This window comes from Ambystoma mexicanum, chromosome 2q (assembly GCF_040938575.1).
Source record: "Ambystoma mexicanum isolate Mex_15411 chromosome 2q, UKY_AmexF1_1, whole genome shotgun sequence".
Classification (NCBI taxonomy): domain Eukaryota; kingdom Metazoa; phylum Chordata; class Amphibia; order Caudata; family Ambystomatidae; genus Ambystoma; species Ambystoma mexicanum.
In genome coordinates this window covers 1,320,498,721-1,320,518,260 of record NC_090924.1, presented here as the reverse complement: position 1 = coordinate 1,320,518,260, position 19,540 = coordinate 1,320,498,721, and the positions used below count along the sequence as shown (strand labels likewise).

General features: G+C 44.0%; 1 protein-coding gene across 5 annotated transcripts in view; it reads left to right on the top strand.

Moving 5' to 3' along the window:
• Positions 1-19,540, top strand: part of SLC4A7 (solute carrier family 4 member 7) — a 1,353,206-nt gene that overhangs the window by 149,712 nt on the left and 1,183,954 nt on the right. The gene's annotated exons all lie outside the window — the stretch shown is intronic.

Sequence of the window (19,540 nt, the reverse complement as noted above, 5' to 3'; positions counted from 1 at the left end):
ATTGCAGCTTCCATTTCCGCAAGGCTAAGTGCAGTCAAGCAGGCATGAGACTGGTGCCACCCGTTCTGAGGGGAAAAAACTTAAACTGAGGTTACGGGCGCCGTGCGTCCCATTTATAACCTCCTGTGGCGTCGTCCCCAACAGAGGCCTTCGAGGGACATTGACCCGACGCCATCGACGCAGGATGCTCTCTGCCGAAAAAGATTCCCAAGTGCACAGCTGTGGACATTACATGTCAAAGATGTGGAATACGTTGGAGGAACGAACGTTACCAGTTGATAAGTAACTTGGTCTCCTAGTATAACGAGACATTTTCCTAATTCCAGATTCACCAGAGACAAAAATTATCCCGACCCATTTCCAACAACCGTAAACGAGACATAACAAATAGCATTGCAATTCCTGCACTCACCAACCGACAATGCTTGCTCGGCTCATCTTCTGCATCTGCCCATCTACACCCTGCCCCCGCCCCCCCCTCCAAATTCCCTGGTCGCACCGGCCAGCTTTCCCCACTTTGCAGATGGTCTTACTACCTGGGCCCTCGCCCTCGCGGATCAGTCACATCAGTCAACCTCTGGGTTTTTGCCACAGGGCAGTGGGACTCGGACATCCCAGGCACTAATCTTGTTTAAAAAAAAAAACACACAATTCAGGTGGATTGGTGAACGTCTTTAATGGCAGTCTCAGCATACAAGTCCTGGGCAGATGCTACATTCTCACGCCTGGGAAGTCACAATCTTGATATTGGTGGAAGACATTTCAAGATGCATTACAATTCCTGCAGTGATTCTGGCAATGTTCTCTGTGAGTTGTCTTGCTTACTAAAGCTGGTTTTATGATTTCCTTATGTTTGGAGTGTCTTCATTGCTCTACTTTCTTGGGAAGTAAGTGTCTTGTTTATATGTCTGGTTTGAAAGAGTGTACATTTTAATTTATTTTTAGACCGATTATGTAGTTTTCAGACTATGGATATATGGCGGTGCCAATTTGAACTTTATATATAATATTTATATTTCGTTAAATGATCTTGTAATAATACTGATCTCAGTTGCCAGGTGGGATTTCTTAAATGAGTAGCAGTAGTATAGGATATGAATACTGGGGCTTCAGATTTTGGTTCTCCAAAGTCTTTCCTAAAGGGTTTGAAGATCAGCACAAATCGTAATAAAGTTGGGACTTTTAGTATCTTCAGCCGTTTATGGGTGCTACAAATGAAACCTAGGAAGAGTAAAGGCAAGATGCCTATTTATTGCTAGTGTTATTTTAAGTTGAACGATTTGAGCCAGGCAGTGTCATCTGTTCATGTATCCTGTGGTATAGGTATCCTTTTTTCCAAAGCTGTTCATTTTGTGAAAGCGCGTTTGGTGACTTCGCATAGTGTTGAATGCTGCCATAGACAGTGCTATTTTCACTGAACTTGCACAGTGCTAAAGCCCTGCCAACTGTCCAGCAGGGATCCTGACTAATGGAAACTGGACATTTGTGGGTGGTCTTTAATAACTGGTGAGTGGGCAGAGGGAGTGCTTCAAGCACCACTTTCATTCATAGTTTTCCAAATGGGAAATTGTTTAATTCCCATTGAAACTTGCAGTTTGATTCTAAAGAGCATGCACATTGAAATTGTGGTGTTGAGTGATGTGAACACCTAATCATAAGGGAGCATATTAAACAATGTGGAAAACCTCCTCCCGGCCCTCCCCTGTTCCATTAACTATATTTCACTGACAACCAACCATATTTTCTTGGTATTTAATCCTTTTCTAAATTGTATGCACCTTACATAGTGGGTGGTTTTGAACCATAGGTGTAGCCTTCAGTTATTCTAATTGCTGGATATTTGGAATAAGGGAGCAAAACTCCTGACTTGTCATTAGTAAGGATATAATGCTGTAACACAGATAGATCACAGGCCTAGTAAGGCATGCTAGGTACAGGTGAAAAAAAGGAGCCAACGCCGTTTCGACCGTAGTCTTTATCAAGGCAGAACAATGGTGTGTGATCCTAGCGGCGCATTAAAGGAACCTGCCAGTGCTTCTGGGCGGTGTGCTGCCACTCTGTATCCGGGCGAAAGACTGTCCGTGGTTCAATGTTCCGATGGCCAGCGCCATCATAAAACGTTTGTCACTTATCCAGTAACTAAACCACTGGGAACATTGGAGTTTTGGTTCCCCGACAAACCATGTGCCAGGACGCAGGCCTTATTACAGCAATCAACTAACTCTCTCCATTGGCATAGGGGACCGCTATCCTTCCAACTCCAACCAACTGAACCCACCTTGCGTAGTGGACTCCTTTTATCAGACTTTGCAGCATGCACTACCTTGCAAACAAGGCAATGCCCGCCCCAACACTTGGATAGGTGAAGCATTTGTTAAAACTCTGCTTCGAGTTTTGGCGCTCCCTGCCTTGCACACTCTGAAACCAAAAGGTGAATTAATGCAGCAGCCGGCAGCTTAGGTGGGGGCTGGAGACTGAAGTTCATATAGTGGCAGTTGGGGCTGATGGTACACTTGCACATGATGCTTAAATGGGCATCCAAGACTCTTAGAGGCTTAGACGTGCTCACATGGCAATTTGAATGTTTATCATATAGTGGAGCTTGGAGTCTCGGTTTATTAATTAAACAAGCAGCAGATTAAAAAAAACATATTTCCTTGTGCATATGTCAAATGTTGTACATGGCTGCCACAGCTCTACATTATAAAGAACACATGCTTTAAAATGCCATAATCCCATCATGTAATTTCTCAAAACGGTGCTGCAATGCTCTCCGGTAAACACTCCATGCATGAAGTCGCACTGAAGGATCACAAGCCATGGTGCTGCCAACCACTGTGCAGTATGCCTAAATACATCAATGAAGCATCCTGCCCTTGCTGTCAACACCACCTAAGCCATCTCTGCACTGCCTCACGGAGAAACCCTCCCCACCGGCACGATGTAATCTCTCCCATGCCACTGAACATTGAAGTTAAACCTTTGGCCCAGCCACCAGTATTACACCTCGCCAATGTACGAACAATAGCTCCTCCAGTCTCGTAGGAAGCATGGATGGACTAGCAAACGAAAAAACCACCCCTAATTAAAATAAAAACCTCTACATACATCTGAAGATCAAGACCCTGAACATTGTGCACAAAGCCCCCGCCTTCAATGTTTGCAATAAACTTGCTTCTATAGTCAAAAATATTCTCTCCTAGGATTTTGCTGTTACAATGGATGCATATGGTGGCGGTGGAATGTATCACTGTTTGATAATCTATAATGTTATATTGTAAATGGCAACATTATAGATTATCAAACAGTGATACATTCCACCGCCACCTGTGCGTTCATAGAACACTCTAGCTTTGCTGTGGTTATAATCTTTTACTCTTCACACCCCCCGCACCATGGAATATATCCTTATGCTGTATTAAAATTACTATGAATGAAACAAGGTTTGTATTGTTCTTGATTTATCATGTTCAAAAGCCATTCTTTTTATCAGTCTAGGCAAAATAACGTGATTCCATGATACTGTATGGGATGTGGCAATCCTTTTTCATGCCTGTCTGTTTGGATAGTGGTGTGCTGAAGGCATGCGTCCCCAGCCAGCACGATCCTCCCCACAATGAGAGACAATGAAGGACTCTCCCAAATCGGGAATAAGGCCAAGACAGAGTGCGGGTGAGCTTAAATGGGAGTTTATCAATGAGAATACGGCATGCAAAGAACTCTGCAAACTCCGAGAGCGCTCTGTCTGACAATAGCAAAGACAGGCGTATATATTTACAAAAAAGTCATAAAAACCTACACACTATAGGGGGCACAAGTTCAATGGGATTGGGTGGCGACGACTAACTATAGGTGCTGCTGCGATGTGGTTGGCCGTGGCTGGAGAACGTCACTGGGCAGCCTCGTGGGTTGGGCAGGGCCTGGCAGGTTGGCAGAGTTCATCCGGGCGGTGTTGTTGTGCCATCGCGGCCAGTGTCAGAGATGAATGTCTTTTCCTGACTTATTTGCCCTAGGCCATGCACACCGCAGTCATTCAGTCATTTCAGTATTATCTTCTTTAGTAAATCTTCCAATAGGTTATTCTACAGGTTAACGCAACACAGGAGGAATGTACCTTGTGAGGGGTCTGGCGGTAATACGTCAGACGTGGTTACCAGAGTCCTGTTGACCGGGGCCATAGGTCGAGGTGCTAAGCTTCAGGGCCTGGGACGGGCGGTACAGGTCTTTCTGTCTTGTTAGAAGTTGTTATGGATGTGCCGCTGTGTGTTGTCAAAGTGTTGGGTGTCCTGATTGCACAGGGCCATAGGTCTAAGATGATCCGGTGGGTTATGGGGTTTACGAGGGGGCGCCTTTGGAAGTGGGTGTTCAGGCAGAGGTTTACTGCTGTGCTGTAAATAATGCAGGTGGCGGGCCGTGGCCTTGGGTGCTGCAGAGGGGGCTACAAATCTTTGAAGCGGCTCCAGTCTGGTTGGGGGAGGCGGAGTAGCGCAGCGCGGTCCTCTGCTCTCATGTCTTTGGCAGCCTTTGCAGGGTGGGAGGGGGAATGGCCTTGCATGCATTTCACAAAGGTATCTCCCTCGTGTGTTGCCGATTTTAGGTAAAAACATCACAAACATTTGAAAACTCTATAATACTTATTCAAATCATTTTAAAACATGCATTTAAACTTTGCTGGATGTCTCGATTATACCCAGTCTGAGCACCTTATTCGTACACTGTTTTAACAACTACAGTATTTAGTTATTTGCATATACATTTGCAGTGAGTGAGGTAGTATGGGGGTTGGTGGGGTGCTTAGAAAGTAGCTCGGCACTGTACGTGGCGGAGGTGGCACGTGAGGGGCTTAGACATACACGTGTGACGAGTGCATTCTCGCACACTCTTCACATGTGCCCGTGGTATGGTTACATTCGTTTTCTTGTGTACCCTAGCAGCATCAGTTCAGTTGTGGCGCGGGGTGTAGGGCTTTCGATGATACTTATGAAGAATAATCCCCCGGAAATGCTTTTATCATTTGCACACCACTGCAGGGGTGTGGGTCCTTCACGGCTGGTGTCATGTACGATAATTACACAATTTCACAGGTTTCTTTTAGTAAGAGTGGTTGTATGGAGAGGATGCATGTGTTAAAAGTGGTTTCTTACATTCATATTCGGGTACCTGTCTGCTTTCAGCAGATGCCCATTCTACAGAACTTCCCATCGCCCAGGCCTTGCTGACCGGGTCATTGTGGGAGCAGCGATACATTGCGGAAGGTGAACTGTTACAATGTTAATGTATTACGCTAGATCATGCCCGTCTTGTTCGTGGGAACGGGCTTGCAGCGGATCTGCCATGGTGCTGCGGAGACGAGGAGGACTGAAACTTTCTGAAGGTGGCGGCCGCGCTACAGCGCGCTGAGCTCACACCATCTCTAGCAGACAAAAAATGGTTTCTGAGGCCTAGCTAAATTTAATACGTGCGGGCAATGTCTTCAGCAGGTGAGCCATCCACCACCTGGGCCCTGGTGGTAAGGAGGGGACGCCCGATGAGCCATGGCCCTCATCTGGGGTGGAGATGCAGGCCAGGGGGGGGTCCCTTGGACCAACCCTCCGCTACAGTGCTTGTTGACAACCGCAGAGATGCCATCTGACAACTGATTGTGCACTATGTCACAATGCAGAGCCGGCACTTGGTAAAATTCTTCTCATAGGCTGTCCTGCATTAGTGAGCAGTGGAATCGAAGGTCATGAACTTCATTCACGTATTCCTGCCAAATGGCCGTGATGCAACATACACATGAACAAATTGGGTGTCAAAACATGACCCCTCCCCCTTTCCTTATGACTGCTGGAGTGTCTTCCATGTTACGCTATGTCTCCTCATCCTCCAGAATAATTCCCCGATCTTAACATCCAACAGTTTAAAGATCTGATTTATCGCACATGGAATATTGGAAAAGAAATATAGTAATCCCGGGGAGGACCACCATTAACGACAATGGCATTGACTTTCAGAAGCCAATAGCGTCCACAATGCCTGTCAATACCCTGCCCGTATTAGATACAAATGTCGCCTCCACTTGACAGAAGATCTGAATGCCAAGATAGTTCAAGAATTCATGAGCCCATTTTATTCCACAATCAGGGAAATGTATCTCTATTTCTATCCCTCAGACCTGCAAGAGGGAGCAAAATTGTTTTTCCTTATTAATCAGGAATCCAGATGGTGTCTTAAAAGTCTCCATAATTATCGTAATGTTATATAACTGATTGCTCACGTTATAGTAAGTAAGAATATACTAAGGATTAGTTCCTGCACCTGTATTCCCGTCTCCGACATATACTTTCTGAAGTATTCAGCCAAGGGTTCCAGTGCCATTGTGAACAAAATCGGGGACACAGGACATCCCTGTCTGGTACCTCTTCCCAAAAGTCCATTTGGAGGAAACGGTTACCTGTTCCGACCCTAGACAAGGCTTTCGTACAACAATCTAATCCACTTTAATATGCCTGTCCCAGGCCAAATGCTTCCAGTAGCTTAAAGCCAGGCCCATTCTAACAAATCAACTGCATTTTGGGACATAATGGCTAATTCCTCCCTCAAGAGTTGCACTTGATCCATGACTTAGTGTAACCATCTTAAATTCATGGAGGCATCTCCCTGCCTGCCCCGCCCCAAAACCCACACTGGTCTGGATGTATCCGTCTCGGCACCTCCTTTGACAGCCGTAAAGCAATGATCCTTCCTAGCATCTTTGCATCCACACTTATTTAATGAGATGGGCCGATACAAATCACAGTAATTCAATTCTTTCTGAGACTTCAACAGAACCGTTATCAGTACCCATCCTTACTATACGCCAAATCATAGACCCTCTATAGTTGAGGCACCAGGAGATCCACAAATGTAAGACAAAATTCAATTGGGAAGCCATCGCTCCCCGGGAATGTATTTCTTTGCATAGCATACAATATTTAATTCTCCCCTATTGGTGCATCCATCTCTTACCGATAATCCTGGCAACTACACCAAATACAGCAGAATGGAGGCCTACCTATTGCAGTATGTACCCTCTCTTGTATATAAACCCTCATGAAACACCCCAGTAATTTCATGCTGGGATGTAATTGGCTACCAGCTCTATCATAGATCTGGGTTATCGTCGCCCATGTAAGCTTCTGTCATATCAGCCATGCCAGCAGCAGCCGTTCAGCCTTCTCTCCCTCGCCATGGACCCAAACCATATATTGGCTATATCTGAATCATGCTTCCTGCAACCTCTGGTGTCTCTGAAGTGCATCTGAGAGATCCTCACCCACCTGTAACCAGTTAGCCAATTCCCCTTCTAGTTATTTAGCATTCTGTTCCACTTGAATTTGGGAATTATTCAGTGTTCATCACCCTCACCGTCTTGATATGCAGATGCCCTCCATGATTACCTTTAAAGGTTTCCCACATTACTCCCATATGTTACACCAAGCCTTCATTCAGAGATGGCTCTTCCCCTATTATATTCCTAAATACAGTATCCTCCAAAGCCTCTGCTCTCGAGTCTCCAGAGTGGTATTGCCAGCCTCCCTCTTGTCCACAAACACTGTGACCAGTGGAGCACGATCAGAAAGTTCTTCCTGGGTACAGTGTCTGAAAACCAATGAAAGTATTTCCTTCCCACACAAATATAATCTAGACCAGAGAAAGCACAGTGAATGCAAGAATAACATGAGTACCATTCTTTGATTCCATGAGTTCCCCTCCACATTTAACCAAATGCCGGTTAAAGACCACACTCTGTAATGATACAGACGATAGATAAATGAGGTGTGGCCTATTTTTTTTTACCAGCTATCAATCTCTGTATCAGGGTGTGGAATTGTCTTCTGAACCCAAATATCGGACCTGTAACCACCGGCCACCTTTAACACAAGGTATTCCTGATTTTCTTTATTTAGTGCATAGGAGTTTTTAATGCATATACTCTTGCCTGCCTGTCAATCAGGGTTTGTCCGTCCCCCCACTTTTGTCTATATGTATCAGAACCCCCTTCTCTGTCCATATCAGAACCAATCTTGCATAGGAGGAGTAAGTGGAGCCGAATACCATCCCCCATTTGGGTTGCATGTCCTCCAGATCTGACCGCAGCAAGTGCGTTTCCTGCAGTAATGCCACCTGTATCCCATTTTGTCACAGAAATGTCCCTACTTTTCAGTTTGTCTCTCTTCCCAGTCCCTACTTTCCCCTTAGTTGGATTCATGCTTCTGCTATGACCCATGTCTTCACCTCACCATGTTATCTTCCAAACATAGTCCCATCTCCCCATCCTTCCCGTTTGCTGCACTATTATATATCGCAATCCTAGTAAATACCCTTTGAACACCCTAATTTCCCACCAACCTCCCTCTATTCCCTTGAAACTTACTTGAACTATCCAAACAGTTTAACAAGTACAGTACAAGAACCATCTCTTCTGGTCCTCAAATACCTGCAACAAATGGCCATCAGATCCCAACTCCTCTGGGGTGCCCCATCTGAGGGCAAGTGGACTGTAGATGTCCGGTTCTCGTGACCTAACCACTAGATAAAAGGCATGTGTAGATCTTACACATGCCTTCTACCTTTACCAACTACCCTCAACTGAGATGGTGGACCTAATAATGCCCCACCAATAAATACCTCTTCCCACAACAACCTTTTTGGTCCTAGAGCTTCAACCCGCCCCCTGTAACCCCCCGCACCCCTCCCCCCACCACTTCACCAGCAGTGACCTTCCTGCACAACCCCAATAGCTATTCAATTTCCAGAGCACCCCACATCTCAAAATCCTGTAGATCCTGTCTTGGCATCTGCAAAGCCCCCAGTGATTGGCAACAGTCAAGTCTTTCTTCCTCCTTGTCAAGGAGGGCCTTCTGTTTGAGAGTCGCTCCCACCCAAATGTTCCACCCTCCATCTGTGCTCATGATACCCGTCCCCGATCAGTCCTCAATTTGTTCCCTCTGGTGCCTTGTCCGCACTACTTCCACCTCCTCTCCTTCGGGCTATTCAAGCATCTAGTCTCCATCCAGCTCAACACCTCTTGGGCAGTTGGAAAGAAGTGCGACTTCCCATCCGCCATTACTTACAGTAGGGAAGAACATCTACTTCATAGTCTCCTTTCAGCCATCGTCTTACTGGATCAAACTATCTCTTCAGCTTCTGATCTTCTTGGGTAAAATTGGGAAGTATCAGAATCTTGGTATTGCCCAGTACAAAATGCCCACTGCTGCAGGTCTCCAGTAGGATTTTATCCTTCTCTTGAACATTCAGTAGTTTGGTCACAATTGACGACAGCGACGATCCAGGCGGTGGTGCCCTCTCTCTATAGTGAACAGTTTTGACTGCCCCATAATAGGAAATGTCTCCATAAGCAGTTTTTCAACAAATCATTCCACACTGGTATACTGGAGGGGGAAGGTGGTCAAACACTGAAATATTGCATCTTCGAGACCTCCCCTCTGCACCTTCTGCTTTATCCTCCAACGCTCTTGTTGCCCCGACTAGACCCTTCACCTGGTGCTGCAGTACAGGTGGTGCATCCTCTGCTTCACTGATCCATTGTTCAATGACAGTGACCCTTTCGCCTATCTTCTGCAAATCCACTCATACCTGGCATACATCCACTCCCATCTCTTGGACTTTCCAAGTCAGAGATATTCTGGATTCCTGAATCGCCACTAGGTTGTCCATTGTGACCCCCTCCACTACCTTGGGCAGTATTCTGCCACTGCCCTGTGCCTGCCGTGTTTATTCTTGGTGCCAACATACTGTTCAATTTTCTGTTGTCCTTTAACCATGCTGACCCGCTAATGTCCGTGCCCTACTGATCGGCTAACAGCACAGCAACAACCTACATCCAGTAGTCCCGAGTCACACGGAACTCCTAGCAGGGCCCGCTACTTACTTCTCCCAGGAAAAGTCTCTCGGCCCCACCATCCACAAGACTGATCTTGCTGCTGCCAAGATGACGTCTGTCTCTGGTCCCGGGAGATAGATGTATATATATTTTTTTTCTTCCAGCAGTTTTCACAGGATATTACCAGGACATCAGACTCCTCACATCTTTGTAGAATGGCTCCTGGCCACACCCTGACCTAAGGCATCTTGGAAAAAGGAAACCTCAAAACTATCTCTGGAGTGCTTGATGCCATGTAGTTCAGTGCACAGTTTCAGTGGTGGCTATGCATATCTAGTTGCATTATCTGTTTGGCAGGGAGGCAGAAAATGGAGGGAAAGCTTTTGGCTGTATCATTTGTGATCTTCCTGCACAGCTTTTAAACTCGCCCCCAGCCTGAACCTAATGCAAGTTTGAGTTGGCGAGTGTAGGACCAGGGATGCGGACACTAAAGCGCTAAAAAGATTAGAAGTATGCCAGTGTTCCTTGCATGCAGTCCCGTTTTGCACTGTCCTGAGTGCAGCGGAGTACTCTAATATATGCAGTCTTGTTGCAGCTCATGGGCTTATTGAGGCAGAAAGGACTCGCAGGACTACATTTCAGAAATGCATTCTGAGTCTGTCACAGCACATTATGCAATTCATAGTCCATTGGGGGGCGGGGAGGGAGTGAGCTATACAGATTGCTCTGTGGGTATTTATTCCCATGAGTGAGGCACAGTGCATTTTGGTAAATGCAGTCCTTTAGGGGCCTTCTGATTTTAGGGGAAGATGCTTGACATTTGAGGCCCCTTCTGCACTAAGCTTGATTCCAGAGTTCCCAGGCCTCTACTTCGGTAGTCATCCATATTCCTGCACATGGGTCTAGCAAGGCTTCAAAATTGCTGTTCATGTAGTGCATGCTCCAGTGTTCTGAAATGCCCTACACCAAAGCGGTTGTTTTGTATAGATTGACCAGGTGTAGTATATTCCAATTTACCTCCCCATCTCGTAGAGCTTTTGATCCCCTTGCTTCTTGACATTGTGCTCTGAAGTGTCATTGTTCTGTTTTTATACCAATAGATGAACAAATCAATGCATTATTTCATTACATGAAGGTATGTTCATTGCCCTCCACCAAACACTTGGAGACCGGCACATCGTGCTAGATCTGGCTCTTCATTCCATTGGTTTCACCGAAGTAGCCCCCATTCGCCATGTGAGCTGCTTTCCCAGGAGATACCCAGCATCCAATTTCGCATCACTGTTAAAATTATGTGACTAAAACTTGCACCCTCATTGTTACCTCTATCACGCTGTCTCTTTAACCACCCTAGCTCATTGTTCTATACACGCACTGTTGCTCTCCTCTTCTGCCTGCTGCAACACTGTAGTCACACATAGCATACGGAATGCACATCCTCCTAGGGCCATACTAACACCCATGCTAATTCTGTGCATTGTCGCCTGTCTGAAAGCTGTAAAGACCACTCTACTTTGCGAGCGTTACTACGTGTTGGTGTTTAGTATGCAGCTGATAATTTGCCGCATTGCACACTCATCAATGACCCGGTTGGTCGTACCCTTGTTCAATTTCATTCCACACTGCTTTACTTTGAAAGAGGCAGTTGGTGCAGTAGCTACATTTTCTTTTCTAGTCTGTCTTCATTGTTTGTGAGGAGGTGGTGCCAATACTTCAAAAACTCTCCTCCCCGTGGAAAGGCGACAAAGGTGCAGTCTGTCAAGTCTGTGCAGTCGGTAGGCCTTGGATTCCAGTCAGCTGAGAACTTTGTGTGCTGTAGACCAGAACTCCAACAGCCCACCCACGTTGGGGAGTTGGCCGACATACGAAAGAAGGAGAAACCCGTTACCCGTGCAACGCGTCCTGCATTTTGACTTACTCGCGGTAAGCCTGTTGCTCCTTGGGATACACTCATTCTGTGGGAACTGTGCAGGCATGGCAAATATATAATTGACCTATTCTTGGAACAATCATTGCATCAGATTTATTGGGCTGTAACCCAAGAGCTGACAACTGCAGGCGGAAAGACCTTTGAGTCGGCTCATTCTGGGGGAACTCGCATCAGGAACACTTGGTATTCTATTATTCCTACAGGACTGACGACTGCTGGCATATTGCCTTTAAGTCAGTTTTCTGGGGAAACCATATGGTCACAGCTCTTTGGCATTTGGGCTTATTACAATTTCTACAAAGGGCTGACAACAAATGTGGGCTGACTATCTTTAAGTTGGCCTTTGTGGTGATTGTATTGAGGGGAAAATGAGATTCCTGTATTTTCTTTCTCCATGTCACATCGCACATTGAGGTCCGGGGCAGTGCTGTACTCTGACACAGCCTAGCCCCCCTTCTCGCTTAGTTAATGGCTTATTGCTTTTGCCAGGCTTCAAACAAACATAAATCAGTGGACACTAGTGCTTGGCTGTCTGAGCCTGCAAGTGATGAGTAAATGACTTGGAACAGTCTCCCTTGGTGGGGGTGGGGGGGGTGGGGTCATGGTCTCTTCAGGGGTCTGATATCAATGGGGTATCTGGGTTTGGGGGATTGGAGGTGGGTTTGATATCCCTGAAATCTTTACAGGGACTAAGCAAACCTTTACAAAGATGTATTCCTTCCGAAACTACGCAACATTTAGCAGCCCCTAATATTTTTCGAGTCTGTAAGCAGGTGCTCTTCTATGCTGTATTTCCACCCTCTACCCTGAAACCGCGTGGTGTCTTACAGATATGTCAGCACTCTGCTCCAACTCCTTTCTACACCGGATGCCTTTTTCGTTTTTGGTTTGCAACAAGTTCCTTCCTTTATGTTTAAAGAGTCATCAGCTAACTGGGTTGGGTGGAAACATATGGACTATAATTTGGGTCAAGAAGTGCACAAGAAGAATGTGTGGCAATTCCCCAGAGAACCAGCATTATGACTTTCATGAATTTAATAGAGACCAGGGGTATTGTAAAATGGATTACAGACTTGAAATTGATGTCTGGATGTGAAACAGCCAAGTCTCCCGCTCCCATTTCTATGACCCCCAAAAGGGACATGGGTGGGCTGGGGCAAGTGGAGGCCAATAGAACCAGGGAATTGAGTAGCCATCTGGCTTTAGAGGTTCAGCCATCAATGGATTGCCCCCAGAAGGGCATTAATAACTTTGAGATCTATCTCGAGGTCCACCCCAAGTTCATGAGTGCATTTCCTCTATCAAACCCTCAAGGCTCTCAATCCAAGTGGTTGGCCACTGTGGTAGTGGGACATGATACCCAGGTGATAACTAATGTAATTCGGACCACAAGAAAGAACATGTCATCCCAGAAATTGGACGTACATGTACCCAATCCATCACTGATGTGATGAGCCTGCATTCCTCGTTTGGGGGGAGGAGGGGGGCGGGGGGAGGGACATTTTCTACAAACCTTAACGAATGAAAGGGCTAACGGCACTCTATGACCAACATGAACTGGTCTCTAGTGCTGTGAGGTCCTATACTGATACTCTGAATGTGCTAAATGAAAAATTGTTTGTGGAGGGGTAGTTGAGGGGGCTCTCCTGTAGAGATTTGTAATTTTGATGATCTTTTACCCCTTAAACCAGGGGGTGGTGAGCTGCCAAAACCAGCCCAAATTTGTCAATCCCAAGGTCCCCTATGTCGGTGCCATGCTGCATCAGTCGATTGGATACCTATATCGATATAGATGTGACTTCCTCCCCACCCCCGTTAAGGTTTATTTTCTCTATTACTTCACTTACTTAAATATCTGCTTCTACTGTATCATTGCCTTCTGAAGGTAACTTCGAAAGCTTAACTTTATAAAAAAAAACGCTCTCAGATCTTCATTACTTGTGGAATTGTCTTCCCTATATAATTGCAAATAAAATTCCCGGAAATGATCACACATTTCAGTGTTTATGTAATAGTTTCCACTCATCAGTTAGTAGAGACATAACGCACACTTGCTCCACCATTCCTTTTAACCTATTAGCCAAGAATTTCCCATTTTTAGCCCCAAACTCCCAACATTTTTGTTTATCATAAAATATTTGTTTCTCCGCCATTATATCGAAATAGTTCATCTAAGTCCTTTTTCTGTTCAGTATTAGAAACAGCACATAATATCTGCAAATCCCTTATTTCTTCCATCTTAATTTTTTCCAACTCCTTTCTTCTAGTAGTGGTCGATCTACTAATCAGTTCCCCTCATCACCGCCTTAACAGTCCCAAACTATTTTGATATCAGCCGTATCCACATTCTCTTCAAAATATTTACTAATGTATCCAATCCCATAATGACCATTGGATCCTTTCCTGCTTGTAGCCTCTATCTTCGTACCTTTCAAATTCAAGGCTGACATCTTCATATCTATAGGTGAATGATCAGAGATCACTCTCCCTAATTTCTGAACATAGCACATTAACTAGACAGACATGGAATATAGTCTCTACGCAAATGATTCATGCACCTGTGAATAAAAAGTATGTTTCCATATGATGATTTTACCACCATATATCTACAAAATTATATTTTTTTGTAAATTCACGAAACAAATTGCTAATGCCTTCACCACTATACCTACAACCAGTACAGTGTCCCTAGAATCATATTTTCCCCTTTCATTTCCTTCAACAAATGACTTAATGTATCAAAAAAATTGCATTTGAGAAACACAGGGCATAAATAGACCCTATAGTCATCCTTTCCCCATTATGTATTACATCTACCATTAAGATGCGTCATTAATCTTATACTATCTTTACAATTTTTACCGCCAGTCCCCTTCTGAAAAAATACTCACTCATCTCGATTTAGTCATAACAATTGGACCCTGTGTATACCTAGAATTAACTGAATATTTTTCAGTTTGTTTAATCAAATGGGTCTCCTGAAGAAACACTACATCACTGCCGCTCCTCCAGATTTTTGCTAATGCCTTTCTCCTCTTAAATACGCAATTCACACCTTTCACATTCCATGAAATAAAATGTCTTAAATTGTAATATCCATTTTAGTACCAAAGAACCAAATATATAATATCTCCTTGACGTGCCACGGTAGCTTGGTCAGCTAATTGCCACGCTGCATCACAAATCATCACTGAGAATCAGCCTAAATGGGGAAGGGCCGTGTCTAAGCTCATCCACGCCTATTTGGGGCTCAGACAGCGCTCTGCACTGGTGCTTTTCAACATGTATCTCTGTGACGTCCGGGACCTGTGGGCCACCCATGACCTGATACCAGTAAAGCTGGGTCATTTACGAATACATTGGCTGGCCTTTGCGGACGTCATTATTTATGAAAGGACTCTGAGGCCTCCAAGGAAAGCTGAACATCTTTTATTCCTATACCTTACAGTATAACTTGGTGGTGAATGGGACCACATCTAAACTAGCTATTCTCCAATGAGAAAAAACCCAAGGTTATGCGATGGCCCTTGAGGGCAGAAACTGTTGAGTGGGTGGCCGCCATGCGATTACTGTGCTACAATCTATCCAACACATTGTCCATTAAAATGTGGAGAGCTACACTGAAAGGTAAGGGGTTTCCTCTATTGTCCCATATGAAACTCCTCTTTAGGATATTTTGCAGATTTTCTAATCTTCCTGCCTTGAAATATTATTTGGGGAAAGATTGAGCCTGTTATTGTATGGGCCAGACATGGCCTCCATAAATCTGGGTCTTTGTCTAGACTCCATGCAGGGTTTACTTTGGACGAAGGTGCTGTGGCTCTCGTACAGTCCCGAATGTGATTATTCAACATTAACAATCTGATTTCCCTACAGGCCAGGTTAAACTGGAGACCGTTTACAATCTACTTTAGTTTCTGAACCCTCCGGCCAATTCTCTCTACACAGATTTGCATCAGATTCTGGAAAAAATGCTCTAATCGGTGATCGTGTACATGGCGAGAATGCATAACCTGATGCAAATTGGTTCTACTGAGATGAACTTTTGGGAAATCCAGATGCAGTGAAATCAAAATTGTTTAGGGACAATACAGGGACGGCGCTTGAAGCCTTGACCGGTTAGCAGTCATTTGGTCGAAAACCAAAAGATCGAATGCCATTTGATGGACAGTCAAATGGTCGCAAAAAATTGCCTTTTTTTCTTTAAATGGGGGGGGGGGGATCCCCCCAACCACCTGTTTTTCTTTATTAAAATGTTTTTAACCAACCAAAACTAAAAAAATACATAAATATAAAAAATGCGACTTTTTTTTTCCGACCATTTGACTGTCGATCAAATGGTCATTCGATCTTTTATTTTCGACCATTTGACTGGACACAGCCTTGACCACCTAGTCATCCCGCCAGGAATACGCTAGCTTTCCTCGCAGGATGGGTCATCTATCTGTTTATCTGAAGTGTTTCCATGTGTCCAGCCACGTCATGTGTTTCTAAAATTTAGGTTGAACCAAATCTATAAGAGGGGAATTTTTTTCTGGCATGTCGTTTCTGTAAGGGAACGACCACTATGGAAATTTTAAGACATTGGATTTTGGACTGCCACACTTGGAGTTCGGTCAGAATGATCTGCTTTCATAAGGAATTGGATCGTTTTTCTACAGACTATTCCAAAGAATTGTTTTGGCCGCACCTCATGTGGGGCGAGAATATATCTTTTAGCTGTTGTACTTGTTCATTTTTACTTTAACTTGATCTTATTTGTTAAACTGTGTGTACATGCAAAGAACATGATGTATTCGTGTTTTATTTTGTCTGGTTTTCTGCAAACCAGATCACCATATAAAAGAAACATAATTTTATCCTGTGTTGCTCAAGTAACCTGCCTTGTTAATGTGACAGCCTCTTGCTGCTATTGTAATCCACCTTTACAGCCTCATGCCGTCATTGTAATCCAACTTGTCTGTAATTACCAATTTTGACATTTTCAGCCCTGTGCTGCCTTTGTAATTTAATCTGTCTGCAACTAGAGATTTTTGACCAGCCCTGTTCTGGTATACATACATTACTTGAATTGAAGAATGGGAGAGGGTGCACAGCTTGTTTCTTTTGATTTTGAATAGATTAGTATCTGTTGAGTATGCTTTTAGATTTTAATTCAAAGGGTGCAGCCCATTATACCGTGTCACCGTGTGGGACACTCGTTATGTGCTGAAAGAGAAAGGACCTAGGCTTATTAGCCTTCGGTGTGGGCTGCACACCTAAATTACCCCAACAGGGTTAGAACATTCGTTTTTAGAATATAAATGACTGAAGCAACTTTATCAAAGATGGCTTTACTAAGTGCTTTTATTCTGCAAATTGCAATTTCGATTTCACATTTAGTTAACGAATGGTTAAACTTCACCAATTCGTTTTGTGCTGATACAATGGCAAAGAAAAATAACCTAGGGCTAATGCATTTCGGAATGGTAACATTCCTTCCTCAGAGCCAGGTTAAATGTACACGAGCATACAAAAAATCTTTCTGTTAGAATATTTTGAAAAACATCAAATATATATGCATTCAGGAGAACAGGGTACCCACAATTGACAAACACGTACATGTAGACAGAGAGAAGAGAAGAGAAGAGAATTTTGTCAGTTATTTGTAAACATTACATTGCATTAATGCGTTCTTTAAAAGACTATTATCCGACATTCAAATTGCACTTCCGTCAAGGTTTACATTAGATCTATTACGAAGTGTCTTCTGGTCAAGTATTCTGGGGGATAAGGCAGGACATTTTCATGTTATCACTGACCTGAAACGGGTGGCTTCAGTACATGCCGTTCAAACGTTCCTTCTCAGAACGCTGCAAAATGAAATAGTATGCTGCATTTAGTCACGATCACTCGTGGTTGCTTCTAATACGTGCCTGTCTGTGTGAAAGCAGAGCGCTTACCTTGTGAGTGTGTAGCTCGCTCGAGCGAAGTAACCTCCGACTGCGGGTAGCAAGAAGGCTCTGCTTGCGTATGTGTGTATGTGTAATGTTGTCATGGTGTATTAAATCACAAAATGGCGGATGGCGGGTGCATGAAGTAGCCATACTAGAGTGGGCAATTAAAAGCAGTGTTAATGCTGGTGTATGGTAACTCGATTGCATAAACACGCTGGATTGCACAAATGATCCCAATAGAACCGCGATGCCCTCTGTTCTGATTGGTGAAGTAAATAAAATATAGTGCTGTGCGTTACATGAGGTAGTCAGGGGTCAAATTATGTTTTTGTGTGTGGTTTATAATAATGGGTGGATACTGTGTTCCCAGGTGTTTACATTCGCAAGAGTGACATGTCTAAAACACAGGTAACTTCAATGTGTTGTAAAAACAGATACAATTATAGAAAACAGTTAAGATCGAACTCATCGTTCATTCCTCGAGGTGACAATGATTCCAGTCTATCAATCCAAAAGGATTCTTTGTTGTCTCTTCTTAGTTTCCGTGCCGGTATTTACAATGACTTCTAATACCTGAAATTTGATCTGGGAGATATTGTGCTTCTTTTCATTGAAGTGTTTAGCTACTGCTGAGTTGATGTTCTTATTGCGAATGCATGACTTGTGTTCATTCAGGCGGATGCGTACTTTTCGACCTGTTTCTCCTACATAGTACTGTCCACAGGGACAACGTATGCAGTATATACAGTTCTCCGTGTTACATGTGGCGTGGCATTTTATTGCAATTTTTTCCCCTGTGTGCAGATGCAACACAAGCTTCTTTTATGATATTGTTGCAATTACTGCAATTCAGGCATGGGTACGTGCCAAATCTTTTGGTTGGACTTCTTCTTGGTTTATCGTCGCGTGTGTTGACGAGTAGGTCCCTTAGATTATTGGATCTTTGATAAGCAAATGTAGGTGGATCGGCGAACAATTCTTTGGTTCTTTCATCTTTAGTCAGGATTTGCCAATGCTTATTAATACACCTTTTGATTTGCATGCTCTGGCTGGAAAATTTGGACACGTGTACCAAAGATGGTGATGTCTTGGTAACTTTAGGAGTCGGGGTGCTTTCTCTTGTTTTAGTTGCTACCTTCTCTGCTGCCATCTTAATATCCTCCTCCGGATATCCACGGTCTTCCAACCTCTTACTTAGTTTAACTAGTTCTTGCTCAAACTCTCTGGTCGCTGATAATTCTCTTGAGGTGAAGCATTTGTCCATAGGGTACATTTTGTAAAGTTTTTTTGAGGGTGAAAGCTCATCCTGTGCAATAAATTGTTTCTGTCTGTAGGTTTAGAAAATAGAGTTGTGGTGATCTGCTGGTTGTGTACTTTGACTTGAATGTCCAGATAATGTATCCCAGGGTTCCCTATCTCAGAGGTAAATTGTATCCGGTGGTCAATACTATTAATGTATTGTAGAAATTTGTTTAATGTTTCTCTTGTGTCTTGCCATATACCGAAGATATCATCGATATACCGTACCCACACTTTGAGCTTGTCTTGCCACTCTGCTTTTTCTAAGATGTTTATCATTTCAAAGCGATACATGAAAGCATTGGCATACGATGGTGCCATGGTTGCGCCCATGGCTGTGCCAGAAGTTTGGATGTAGTAGTCGTTCTTGTATCTAAAGTAAGAATTCGTGGAGATGAAAATCAGGAGTGACATAATAAATTCTTTAGCCGCCTCTATGTCGTCTTCTTGTAGAAGGAGCCATTCGACCGCTTCTTGACCCATGTTATGGGGAAATGCTCGTATAAA